General features: G+C 41.6%; 2 non-coding genes across 2 annotated transcripts; both read right to left on the bottom strand.

Annotated features, from left to right (window-relative positions):
- Positions 1-10,984: 10,984 nt before the first annotated feature.
- On the bottom strand, positions 10,985-11,066 carry trnas-cga (transfer RNA serine (anticodon CGA)). The gene has a single exon. It is a non-coding gene; the product is annotated as a tRNA-Ser (tRNA).
- Positions 11,067-11,641: 575 nt separating this feature from the next.
- On the bottom strand, positions 11,642-11,713 carry trnag-ucc (transfer RNA glycine (anticodon UCC)). Its single transcript has one exon. It is a non-coding gene; the product is annotated as a tRNA-Gly (tRNA).
- Between the last annotated feature and the right edge of the window lie 2,859 nt (positions 11,714-14,572).

Consider the following 14,572-nt stretch of genomic DNA (forward strand, 5'->3'; position numbering starts at 1 on the left):
AGAAGCTTTTGTCACAGTGTCTGCACTTGTATGGTTTCGCTCCTGTGTGGACTCGTTTGTGTGTTTTAAGCTGACCTGCAGTGGTGAAGGATGACCCACACTGATCACAGAGGTGCTTCTTGACCCCACTGTGAAAGAGTTCATGTTGTTTTAACTCAGCTGATGTGGGGAAGCTTCTCCCACATTCTTTGCAGTATTTCAGTTTGTCTCCAGTGTGTTTACGTTGATGTATTTTTAGGCTGGCTTGCTGACTGAAAGTTTTTCCACAGATGTCACAACGAAAGTCTTTCCCACCACCACAGCGATGACAGGGTTGAGAAGTGGATCCATCTGTGTCGCTCTGCTTCTAAACAAAGACACAAAGACAGTGTAAGTCAGTCCTTCAACACTTTTATCCTGAAAGTCGCCTGAAATAAAGAGCATCTCTGCAGACGTCCAATTACATTTTACTGTTTCGATTAACACACTCAGTTTACTGGGCTACAATAACTACAATACTACCACCATAATACTACAGCAATACTTATTTAATATTACAGTAACATCTGACTTACACTTAAATGAAATGAAAACCTGAATAATGGCTCAGAGCTACTCTTCGGTGCAGTAGAAGTGCTAACATGCTAACACAATTTAATGAGCAGACTTGTTCCAAACAGTCAGACTGAACTTACAAGAATAAAATAAAAATACAAACCTCACAGTAACTGCACTTGTAGAGTCTCTTTCTGGTGTGGATCTGTTGGTGTTGTCTCAGGTACTGTGGAGTTTTAAAAGTCTTCTCACACAGGTCACATTGATAAGGTCTCTCCTCAGTGTGGGTAAACATGTGGTGTTGTAACTGTGCGTCTGTTGTAAAGTATTTACCACACTGATCACACCAGTACACATCTTCTCCAGAGTGAATGCGTAGGTGTATATTTCGGTACCCTAGCTGGCTGAAAGTTTTTCCACAGATGTCACAGCTGTATGCCTTAACTCCAGAGTGGGTAACTAGATGTCTCTGCAAGTGGCTACTTCGAGTAAAAGCTCTGCCACACTGATCACAGCTGTAAGCTTTAACTCCACTGTGGACGACTTGGTGTGTTTTTAGGGCATTCTTCCAGGAAAACGACTTTCCACACAAGTCACAGCTGAACGGTCTCTCTCCAGTGTGGATGAGCTGATGTTGTTTTAGTTTAGACTTCCAGGTAAAATCCTTCCCACACTCGTCACAGGTGTTTTTTTTCTCTCTCTTTCTTCTGTGAGGTTTGTCGGCCTCCTGAGAGCGCTGACTTCTTGGTCCATGTTGGTCCTGCAGTGACAGAGATACAGAGGCAGTGAGTGAAATGCAGTCATTAAACAAACTGAAGCTTCAAACTCCCTCCATTAACACTAGTTTTAAACCTGAAGGTGGAGTGTGGCACCAAACACCACCAGAACCTGAACGACTGCAGGTGCTGATAAGTTGCGGTCGCGGTATTTCAACATCTAGTTAGCAATACAGAAGACGAGCGAGAATAAATGGAGTAATATTTTTTATGTGGCAGGTAATTTCAAATGCAGCGATTCTATCAGCCCAACAAACATCAGTAAACACACAAACTGTTTGTGTGCAGTTTGTCTCACAATGTGATTTAAAGACTGCAGTAAAATCCTCTGCAGGTTAGTGCAGGATAAGCAGGCAAGTTTACTGTAATGTGATGGATTTAAGTAAAGAACAGTGTGTGACTGGTGCACAGTGACTGTGGTGCTCATGTCAGAGTTAGATTACATCAAGTGTAGCAGAGATTAACTTAAACTTAAGCTCATGATGCTGACATTCATTCACTGAGCTCCACCCACATACCAACAGTATAGTGTATAATATAAAGACAGTGTACTGTCAGTGTACAGAAAGGAAATCAGCCAGGACAACTCGTGAAACATCTGCTGACATCTGGATGAATTCACAGAGAGCAGCAGGTCAGCTGATCACAGCCTGCACATTAAAAAAAATCTACTGGAGCTCTCAATAGAAATGATTGTGAGCTGTGACCCTTTTCCCCACACTGAGCCACTACAGCTGATGTTAGGGTTGAATCCTGCTGAATCCCACTTTAACATCTTCCTGCTCATTTTGATGTTTAGAGGCAACGTCACCGTCTAAGATGTAGGCATTGTATACATTGTATACATTATTTCTACATTACATTAATATTGCACAAGGTTCATTTAGTTTAGCATAAAATATACATATCAGTACTTCAGCTTTTAATGGAGTATTTCTTAACACTAGTATCTGTCACCTTCTGTTTTGAGCTCATTGTTTTCTCTGCAGTGGCTGAGCTGAGTCCAAGTAGCTGAAATTTCCTCTGCTGCTCCGTCAGACTCTTCTCCTCCTCCTGATCAGCTGGGACACAAAACAGAACTTTGTTAAGCTCCACACTGCACTGAAGAGTCAAAGTGTCTCATATGTTCATCTGAGAACACACAGAACACATTTTAGCTTCCCTGGGTGGACAACTTGTTTGAAACAAACACAAAAGGTTTGAGCACCGATACCAAATTCAGCAGTATGGCACACCAGTACCAGGAGAGCAATTCCTCTTTAAAATATGCCCTGGCCAAGAAAAAACCCGACAATATACGTGTGCCGTGAGAAATGATAGATAGATAGATAGATAGATAGATAGATAGATAGATAGATAGATAGATAAAATTTATTTCAAACATGCAAATATAATTGAAATAACAACAGAAAAAAATAAAAATAACAAAACTTAAAAATCATCAAGTTTTCATGCAAATATCTATGTCTACAGAATGTGTGTGCTCGAAAAGGAGTAGGATGAAGTTTTCTTGTTCCTACCCCCTTATTTCAAATTTCATTGCTTACAAATCCATATCCAGGATTCAACATTATTTGATCATATATTTAACTATGTACAAGTCTAACACATTGAACATACACAAATAAAACCATTTTCAGCACGTAAACCAGAACAACTAATCACTCTGTTTATAACAGCCGCTTAATCTCTGAGTTTATTTTCTATCTATGTGACAAAAACCTTAATGAACACTTAAGGTTGGGTTACTCAGGCCTTGATTTATAAAAAATGAGGACACAATGAGACAACTCAGTCACTGAGAGGAAGATTTCCTATATTCATGCAATTTATTATTTTTGAACAATCCTGTGAATTTTTGTATTGATGTACTTGTCTTGATTTCATCTGTATATCCGAGTGGGTGTAGAAATCTGAGCCATCATCTGAGTAAGCCTCATCACAACTTTGCGCTGATAAAGGCAGCTGTGTTTTAGCCTGGAACACATTTATTTTTACATTTCTCATAAATGTATTTCATTATAGCACTTTTACCGCCAACATGTTGGGTCTTTTGGAGCCGGAAGTGACCTTATATGGAAGAAGGGTGGCGCTAGCTAGCTTAGTTAGCAAGCTGCATTCATAAGCTGTGCAGGTGCCACAGAGATGCTAAGTAGCCTTAATAACAGACTAATAAAACAACACAAACTCTGATTACAATGAGCTCATTTAAAAGCTTTCTTCTAATAAATTCTTTTCTTCTCTGTGTTTCACAACCTTTTGCTGATATCTTTCTGTGAATTAGTTTAAAGCAGCTTGAGTCAATTTAGTCAGATTTTTTTTTCCAACTTGTTCACAAAAACTTGAGAAGAGACACCGAGGAGAGCAACAGAAAGCCTCATTCAGGAGCTAAACTCAAGATTAACTAGACTCGGATTAATATTAGCTCGATACTTACCTTTAAGTGTTAAATCAGTCTTGACAATAATCGGAGAGAAAAACGCCATAAAGCGGGAACTCGGCTTCTTCTTCTTCTGCTCTTGTATTTTTTGGCGGTTAAAGCTTTAAGGCGCATTACCGCCACCTGCTGGACTGGACTTTTCATGTCCCAAACATCATCAATTGGGCACAAATTTGTTGGAGTTTCTGTTAATAAAAAAGATGGAATTCAAGGATCTTGTTATTTGGTTTGTTCGTTTTTACCATTTACTCTACAATTTTCTGCCAGTGTATAGCAAACCCCACAGCTCAAATCAATGAAGAATTTAGTATTTTTAACATATTGCTTAAGCTGGAACCAGCAGCTATATAGGCCTAATTTTTAATCCAAACATGTGATAGAGGTTTACCACCAGGAGAAGCAGACTGTAAATAAAAGACTGTGCTACTGAAAACTGTTAGTCTGACTTTGGATTGTAAATATGTTTCCTTTTGTCACTTCTGTATTTGTATATGGCTCAAACTATTTGTTATGAAAGCAAAACAAACAAACTGATGTTGTATAAATTGATTCAGGATTATTTACTTCGAGTCCAGAAATCATAGCTGTCTCATCAGATCCAGTTGTGACATTAGCTATAGTTTCCGCGGAGGGTACTTGGTTCTGTATGACAGCACAGCTTTTAGGTTGAATTCAAGCGCTTGAGTACAGCCTGATAATTAGAGGCCTGCAAACATGTTTGCTGATGAACTTTGGAAGTAAAAGTACAGACAGCTATAGAAGACACAGGACACGAGATGGGTTCATTATTTCTTTTGAGTTCCATGTAACAATCCGTAACTCTGTAATTAATGAATGTGCCATTTAATCTTGGCTGCAGCCAAGATTAAATGGCACATTCATTAAATGGCTAAAATGGGTTGGCTGCCGTTCAGCATTTAGCACAAGTCAGCTTTTGATCAGAAAGTTTTCTGGTTTGATCCCTGGCTGCTCCAGTCTGCAGGCGAAATATCCTTGGACAAGATTGTAATCCCAAGCTGCTTTCTGATGCATCCATTGGAGTGTGAATGCTTTATAGAGTTTGTGAAACAGTTGTACGTGTGGTCAGATTGTTTTGTATTTGTGTGTGGATTGAAGCACATGTCTGAGAGCACATCAATCACGGCACATATTTTTTAAAATCTTAGTTTAAATAAAGTTTTTGATTATTTATTATAAAAAAGAGATGATATATATATAATGCAGTGGGCACTCTACCAGCTAACATGTCAGTTAATTTGACACATTGATTTATTTATCATTTCTTTTTCTCTCTCAGCTTTTCAGCTCCATATTTTTGCCATTTCTTCCACACTCAACTCTGTTCTACAAGGTGAGCCCACAGTTAATGTAGGAGAGGGCAGGTGGCATTAAGAGGTTTGATTGGGCAATCTAGGGCCCAGTTAGTTCTTCCTTTTGGTGAAAGCTGGGCTCTTCAGTTCAGCATGGTACAGCTCCAAAGATTCTGCAACATCAAACCCTCTGTCTGCTAATGTTACATCACCTGGGCTGAGGCAGTCCAGGTAATTGCAACAGTTTCTTGAAATTAGTTAATTCAGATATAAACAGAGTGACAGTTTACAGATTCAAACATGTCTCAGAGAAAACAGAAAAAAACAGTAAAGCCCAACTCTCCTCTTTGTGATCAGGAAGACAAAATTCAACTTCCTGATCAAGTAGACAAATCATTCAACCAGCTTCTAGAAAAGGAAGATATTCAAAAGTTGAAAGAAATGGAACTCCTAGACATGCAGGGAAGAAACTTTGAGCTCCAAGCAAAGCTTGATAAAGCACTAGAAAAACTAGTGCTGAAGGACAAAAAGAATCAGGAGCTGCAAGTAAAGCTTGATGAAAGACCGCACACAAATGAAGAGTTTCTTCAAGAAAAAAGGCTACAGGAGATAAAACAGAAGGAAATGGATTTCAAGCTCCAGGACCTGGAGAAACACAACAAAGGCTTGCAAATCAAGCTTAATGAAGCTCTGCAAAAAAATTAAAGAACTCCTCCAAGAAAAACAACAACAGGACATGAAGCAGTGCAAACTCCAAGGCATGGAGGAAAAATACAAAGCGCTTCAGGTAAAGCTTGATAAAACACTGAACAAAAATAAAGAGTTGCTTCAAGAACAAAAGCAACAAGAAATTAAACAGAAACAAACGGACTGCAAGCTTGAAGACGTGCAGGAAAAATACACAGCGCTGAAAATAAAACTTGATAAAGCCAGAGGTGGGACCAAGTCATTGTTTTGCAAGTCTCAAGTAAGTCTCAAGTCTTTATCCTCAAGTCTCAAGTCAAGTCTCAAGTAATGTCAGGCAAGTCAGAGTCGAGTCTCAAGTCACTGGTGTAAAAGTCCGAGTAAAGTCACAAGTCTGAAATTTTGAATTTCAAGTCCTTTCGAGTCTTTAAAAAGAAAAAAACGAAAAAATAATGTTGCAGTTATGCTAAATGTAAATATTAGACCATGTAATTTTTAAATCTGTGTTTTTCTCAACACATGACAAAATAGTGAACGTAGAAAATATACACAAATTGTGAAATTGCACCTCTTTAAAATGCAGCTCAATTAAACCTAGCTCCAAGGATAATTTTCACCGACAGTTCTGAGATAAGCTGCATGTTATTCTTGGATGCGGTTGTAGGACCGGTGTCGTGCCAAAGTAGGTATCCCCGACAGAATTTGTTTCCCCTGTGCTGGGAGCATGCAGGAAGTACTGATGTTTTCATTTTGTGAAAAATTAGTATCGTTACATTACCATTCAGTTTGAGGGTTACAACAGAAAATTATATATTTATTGCTCACGGGGTATCAGATGGGATTATTTTAATAAACCATAAACATTTTGGCTAATAACTATTTTTATTCTCCTGTAACTTTATTATATAAAGAGCTAAATCCTCCAAAGTTTCAGGAGAAATGCGTCATAATAAGAAGTGTTTGTGAACGAAAAATCAGCAATGTGGGATACTGTTTGTCCGTGATTTACACAGGGGGAACAAATTGTGGCAGGACCAGCCTGATATTATTTGTATCCCACTATAACTTCGTTGTATAAAGAGCTAAGATCTCAAAAATGTCAGGAGTAGTCAGTCATTATAAGAAGTGTTTGTAAACTAAAAATCAACAATGTGGGATACTGTTTGTCCGTGATTTGGACAGTCCAGCGTGTGCTCCCGACGCAGGGGAAACAAATTCTGTCGGGGATACCTAGTTTGGCACGATAGTAACTTCAGGTCACTGCAACAAGCCCAGGTACAGTTTACCGACGGATGGGTGCAGGACCTTGAAATGCACCGTGTAGAACGAAAGACCATCGTACGTATCATAAGTTTACCAGTCTCACAAATCGTCTTCATAAATACACAATCGTTAACTGTTTATTAATAGGACCTTTAAGCTCAACGGTAATTAATTAGCAGTGGAAATAATTTCTGGTACGCGTTACAGAAATGTAGCAGTGACAACAATACTGTATGCTGTAATCGTACTGGGCAATTGGTGATACAAAAAACTGTTTTATCCTGTGAATAAAAGTATATGTTTTTGTCAATGTACCAAAATAACAGAAGCGAAACGCAATATTGTGTCAGGACAATTCACTATTTATGCACAACAAACAAAGGAGCGACAATTTCTGTTCAGCGCCAGACTTGCTTGTAACCTATATCACCAATTATGTTATGAAAATGACGCATTAACTACAACAGCAGACTGACCTTTGTGGGAATGCTTGGAGCAGACTAACCTGTGAGCTGGAGTGTTCTGGGACGTTATATTTGGTCTTTGAATGGCTGCAATCCAGGCCACCCGTCGCCTCTTTGTTACTTCGGAAACATGGCTCGAACAATTTCTCTTCAACAACGTAATCCGATAACAATCGATCTCTTTACCCGTCGGCTTCCCGTGGCTGTCATGCGACCGGCTATTGCAGTTAATAATACAACAGCTTCTTGCCATTTTTGTGTTTCTTTTTTATCGCTGTGATTTCAATTGAAAGCCTGCGTGCGCTCGTACCTCTTGCCACGAGTTCCCAGAATCCTTTGCGGTTTTACCCCTGAATGACGTCACATTTTCAATCTCTATATAATATGCATGTTAAATTTTATATTTGGGGTGAAATATCAAGTCTTTTCAAGTAAACCGGTTCAAGTCCAATTCAAGTCCCAGGTCATTGGTGTAAAAGTCCAAGTCAAGTCACAAGTCTTAGAACATTTTTTCAAGTCAAGTCTAAAGTCATAAAATTAATGACTCGAGTCTGACTCGAGTCCAAGTCATGTGACTCGAGTCCACACCTCTGGTTGTTTATGATCAGTAAAAAATAAAACAAACAGTGGGACACAGAGTTTTCTTAAAAATAAACACATGAAAAAAGTCTTTGGTATATTATCTTAATTGCCTCTAGATGCTCCCAGGGCTAGGACTCAGCTATCTCCAGCATGGACTGCAGGATGGAAGCAACAACAATAAAGAGGATGATAGAGAGGAGGAAGGCTCTGTGGATGACCTGCAGCTCAATGAGGCCAGTTTGGACAGCAAGGATTAGCAAGGTGATCCCTTCAGTCATCCCCCTGCACAGAGAGGAAGCAACCTATTATGCTACAATATAGTCTTTGTGCCAGCGAGGCTTGTACTTGACGCGTGGCAGTCTTCTGGCAGTAGGTGAGCCAGTCTGAGTGTGGTGCAGCCTAGCAGTGTCAGCGTTCTTTTCAGTCACTGGGCGACAGCGTGCTAGATGAGTGGCATTCCAACTCTTTCCATCACTCAGCAAGAAGGCATTCAAGCCTTTGGCTTTTGTTACTGTTACAGGAGGGGTAAATCTGGGATGTCCTTTGGGAACATGGTGGGGTTTCCTTATCCTCACACTCTCTCCTGGTAGAAAAGAAGGTTTCCGTGCGTGACGCCTACCATCAGTGTAACGTTGCATTTTCAACTGATATTTCCGAACTGAGTGATGTGCAACGTATCCAGTGGAGACACAGCAGGAGGCAAAGGGAGTACATCCAGTATAGTACGCATCTTCCTGCCACACAGGAGTTCTTAGGGAGAGGGAAGTAGAGGGAAGTAGTTGCATGCGGTGTTGCACAGTAAACTTGAAGCCAATCCAGCACAGTCGCCTTCCATGGTTTCGACTGCTGGATTGATGTCTGGATACAGGTGCGGAGGGCACGATGAAACCGTTCGATTGCTCCGTTTGCAGCTGGGTAGTAGACAGATGTTCTGCTGTGGGAGATGCCTCTATTCTGGAGGAATGAGGTGAACATTACAGAGGTGAACTGTGCACCATTGTCAGTTATGATGTTCTCTGGGTTGCCATGACGACTAAAGACAGATGAGAGGAACTGAATGACATCATCAGTAGTAGCATAAGGTGAAAAGGCAAGCTCAGGCCATTTGGAGTAGTAGTCAGTCAATGTTATGACGTATCTACAAGCAGGTATTGCAGTATCAAAAGGCCCAACAATGTCAAGACCAAGTTTTTTCCACGGTCCATCAGGCAGTGGGACGGGTTGGAGAGGAGCAGGATTAGTATGTGCAGTTTTGTCATTGGACTGGCAAAGGAGGCATGAGGTTATGGCAGACTGAACTTGCGAGTCCATTTTTGGCCACCAGTAGAGATCTCTTAATCTTTGTTTTGTGCGCACAATGGTGACTTTCATGTGCCAGTGCAATCAGTTTAGGTCTCACTGAAAGTGGTGCAATGAGCCTTGAGCCTCTGAGAACATAATCACTTAGGGTTGAGAGTTCATTACGGATTTTGTAGTAAGGTGCAAGCGTGACATCAAGTGCTTTGATTGAGGCAGGCCAGCCACTTTGTATTTGTGTACGCAAAGCAACCAGTTCAGGGCAAGTTGAACAGGCAGAGTCAAAGCCCGCAACTGGAAGTGAGGACATGGCAGCAGAAACTTGGGCTACCATTTCATGATCTGAATCTGATGTGGAATGGGAAGAAACAGGCAGGGGCAGGCGAGAGAGACAGTCAGCTGTATAGTTCTGAGAACCTGGGCGGCAAATAACATCATAGTCAAAACACAGGAGGCGGGCAGACCAGCGGGCGATGCGCATGCCAACCCTATTAAACCCTTTGGTGCTCAGCAGCGTTGTCAGAGCTTGGTGGTCTGTCCGCAGAGTGAAACGTCGGCCCCACAAATACGTTCTCCATTTCTCTGCAGCCCACACACAAGCATAAGCTTCTTTTTCAACAGTTGAGTACTTTTGATCTGTTGCAGGCAGTGTGCAGGTAGCAAACGCCACAGGTTTTTCTGTGCCATCAGGTTGCACTTGAGCAAATACAGCACCAAGCCCATAGTCACTTGCATCAGTAGAGATCACAACACGCAAGGCAGGGTCAAACAGTGCCAGTGCAGGACTATTCACCAGGAGTTTTTTTACTTCTTCAAAGCTCGCTTGTGCACCTGAAGTCCATGTGAAAGTGTTCTTGTCGTTAGCACAGGCACACATAGGGGCTACAACAGTTGCAAAGTTTGGCAAAACTTGGAGTACCATGACACCAAGTCCAAGAAGGATCTCAAACTGAGGGAACTGAGGAGGATTAAAGGGGCAGCACAGCAGCGTTTTGGAAAACAGTGTAAAGGCTTTTCAGGAAGCTTTTAGGACGCTGTGAAAATACTGAATTTGAATAGTGGAGGCTAGAAGTAGTGAATGTATCCTTCCTCTCTATCATTAGATGGAGAGAGTGTACAAAGGCCGGCATAGTGGGTCTGTGGCCACTCTTGCTTGCACTTTTGCGTGTCCGTCAGCCAGCTGTGGAGAAGAGCAAAGTTTTTACATGCAAAGAGCTGAAGTGAAAAGCAGTGTTCCAAACAATGAAATGTGTCCACTCTTTGTGCTTTTCATGCAGTAATGTTTGATGTTTGAAGCAATTTCTGCTGTTGTCCCATTCCCGGTGAAATCCGCTGTCCCTCCAATCCCGATCCTCTTGCAAAGCAATCAGCATTTGTCAGACGCATCAGTCATTGGCGGTACTCAGACAGGATCCTGGATGACTACACGTCTGGGGTGGCTAAGAGAGCAATTGAAGGATGCCATGTTTACTGAATATGTGCCTAATTTTGTCAGGACATAGCTGGGTCCATTGCTTCTGCGTGCTCTATTTTCACAAGCAAAGGCCTGGCTCTTTCTCCTGGCACCTTCTCAGGTGAACTCCATGCCGTGGCTTCTTCTCAAATCAACGTCTGGACTGCCGCAAAACAGCTGACCGTTGTCGACAGGATTCGAACCTGTGCGGGGAGACCCCAATGGATTTCGAGTCCATCGCCTTGACCGCTCGGCCACAACAACCACATTTGGTTTTGGAGCTACATACTTGAAAGACATACGTCTTCCAAGTCCTACGCCACACGTCTTTCAAGTAGGATGTGCACAACAACGGCCACGCTGGATTGTAAATGCGGTAGCTGCATGACTTTGGTGAGAAAGCTTGTGGTTTTGCAGTTCCGTGAGATCGGTGCAGCACAGCTGCGGTTGAAGCTAGCTGGCTGACATTAGCTTGCTTGTTTGCATGAACAGTAACACACACAGCTGATGATTTTGCCACCGCAAAGAGCTGATCAGTACATGGTTAGTAAAATGTTATCTTCATTCCAAACATTCAGCACAATATTTAAAGTGGGACTGGGTGTCTTTATGAAGAAGTAGCGTGTCCAATCCCAGTGTCATGTAAGAAGGTATATGTATGAAGTGATGAGAACTCAAAGCCTGTGTGAACAGTGTCTTTCCACAGCAAACGGTAGCAGCGAGGCCGATGAAGAATGCACCTGGCCTGACATTGTAAGCCTTTGCAGAAAGAGCGGAGAACGTTTTTACTGTAAAACAGTACGCAGCCCACATGCTTGAACAGCACTGCGAGAAGCAACTGCGATGGCCGGGAATCGAACCCAGGTCAACTGCTTGGAAGGCAGCTATGCTCGCCACTATACCACCATCGCTGTGAAAAACTGCAACATCACTGAGTCATTGTCCGGCTTATGAAGCTTTCAGGACAATTAACAAGGTGGGCATTGGGATTACTCGCTTGTCAGGTTCTAAACTGGTCAAAAGGTAGATCACTAAAAAGACTAGTGCTCTCATGCAACTGCACATTTAATCTCATCAGCTAAGCTTCTTTGCTACTCAAGTGTGGCCTCTCACGCATTTAAACTCTTGTGTGATTTTTAGCACCTTGAGAGTCGCAATGGTCACGCGAGTTCTTCAGGTCACAGCAGACAAGGTGCGAATAGGTGTGAATCTGTCTTGGGACGAATCTGGGACGAGGACGTCTTTGGCTCCTCTCTCTAGTTATTGGACTTTGGCAAAAAGGTTTCACGCTTAATTAAAAAATGAGAGCAAGTGTCTGTGTCCCGAATACAAAGTGGGAGCTGGTTCCACAGAGAGGGGCCTGAAAAGTGATGGCTCTGCCTTCCATTGTACTTTTAAATCCCCTCGGAAGACAGCAGTCTGAGAGCAAAGCACTCTGTTGGGATGATATGGCACTGTGAGATCTTGTAGACAAAATTGGGGGTGATTATTCAAGACCTTGTGTGTGTGAGGGCAAGTATTTGGATTTTTATTTGGGATTTAATTGGGAGCCAATGAAGAGAGAAGTCCATATGGGGGAAATATACTCTCTCCTTCCAGTCCCTGACTGTGCTCTGGATGCAGCGTTTTGGAAAATAGTGTAAAGGCTTTTCAGGAAGCTTTTAGGACACTGTGAAAATACTCAATTTGAATAGTGGAGGCTAGAAGTAGTGAATGTATCCTTCCTCTCTATCATTAGATGGAGAGAGTGTACAAAGGCCGGCATAGTGGGTGTACCAGAGCAGGGCTGTGTGTAAAGCACAGCCAGGCAGCTGAACACTGTATTGTTCTCTATTTTGTCCTCTTTGAGCGCGAGACAAGCCACCACAGCTGGCAACACCTGTCAGTGAACACATTCAGGATGAAGATGGGAAGTGAGGAAGAACTGCTGTCAGTGCTGGAAGAGCTCGACCCCCTCCCCATCACTGCGCAGTCTCAGCAGCCCTCACCCACCCCTGCCTCTCCTGTAGATGCCTCTCAAACTACATCAGTTCAACCCCGAGTTGAATTATTCCAAGACCGAGATGAGCCCATCTGTTTTGCTGAAATCCAAGAAGACATGTGGTCAGTGCTTGACTACCTCCCCGTCTCTCAGCAGTCTAATGTGCTCTCCTCTCCTCATTCACACAACTACTCGACTCCTAAACAAAATCTCATCTGTCCTGCTGATTCCCCTCCATCCAAACTGGCGTCCTCCCCTGTTGCATTCACTGAATTGCCGTCAACAACCCCCATCTTTTGCCAACTAATGAAAAACAATAATTTCACTATAGACGATTGGACCGATTTCAATTGAATTAAACTGTTACTCCTGTTATTTCAACATCTGTCTTTGTGTAAATAAATGAAAAAACAAACAAAAGATGCTTCTGTCATAAGTTACAGCAGGATGAAACAACCTTCATGTAGTTCTTGTTTTTAACACTGCAAACCTTCTTTAGTTCTTTTGTTTCCTTTCATATTCAGCACACATCTGTCAGTGTCCACTAACTGTCAGGGAAAAGCCAGATAAAAACACTGTGGGGTCTTTTGGGACACGTGCTCGTTGGGTTTACTCATAGATATCAGAAATGATCTGTTCTGTATTCAAAGGATACACGAAGGACGTTTGTATTAAATGCAATATAGCGACTGATCATATGCTGCTTTCTTTGGGGGCTTTTCACCACCATGTTACACAAATCCAGTTTCTAACTGAAAAGAAAATCCTTCACCATTTTCTAATCAAATTCCCTGGTTTCCCATGTCAGAGATGTCATGGCTGATAGGATCATCGCATATTGAGCTCAAAGCTAAACTCTTGTGTAGGGCCTCTTTCCATGTTGCACCATTCATTTTAAAAAGTCCTGGTAACAAGAGACAGAGGTGACTTGATGTATTACAGTTACTTCCCAATTTACAGAAATGATGTGACTTCTGACATTTTCCTAGCAGGAAATGTGCTACTGTGGGACACTGAAAGAATAAACAGCAAGGCACGTTTTGTTTTAATAACTTTTCTTTACTTCATTTGTTTGAACTATGTTTACCTTACAAAATCTTATACTGTATATAATGTTTTATGTTTAATTCATGTCAATGTCAGCTCGTGTTTACTCGGGTGAGCAGTACCGGCCCACAAAGAGAATGCTCTTGGTGGGTTTATGTCGGATGAAGAAGATGAAGTGATGATCAAAGAACATTTCAAAGCCCACACTGAGAAGTTGTTCAGAAAAAGAAGTTGAACCTGACCAAGATGAAATCCAAAATTGGGAATTAATTGTTTTATTGTATTATTTTTAATGTCACATATGGTGCTGTGTAATCCGTGTATGTATTATGTGTCTCTGCTGATGTGTTTCATGCCTCACTTTCATTTTACTGTAATTAGGCTAGTTTTAAGTTTCTTGAGTATTCTGATAAGGATACTGTGTAGTATGATTTGCAAATGAAGAGGAATCAATTAGTCTTAAATTAATTGACTAAGAGAAATGAAGCGTTGGAAGAATGTTATGTTGATGACTATGAGGTTTCTGGGGTTTATTCAATAGAGCAACAACTGTGTGGGATCTTTATACAAATTCTTATATTCTATTTAGAGCTTGCTTTAAAGTATGTTAGCAAAAAAACAGCGCACGCATTCGTTTTCACGATTTTTGTTCTTCTTTAGTCATTGGGTCTTTTTAGGTGGTACCTCCAGGTACCACAAGGGGGGATGTGGTGGATTTTTGTGTGATATGTATAACTATACA

This window comes from Mchenga conophoros, linkage group LG9, assembly GCF_057382185.1.
Source record: "Mchenga conophoros isolate Kocher_MC1m ecotype Shallow Benthic linkage group LG9, M_conophoros_male_GT1.1, whole genome shotgun sequence".
In the NCBI taxonomy this organism is placed as follows: Eukaryota; Metazoa; Chordata; class Actinopteri; order Cichliformes; family Cichlidae; genus Mchenga; species Mchenga conophoros.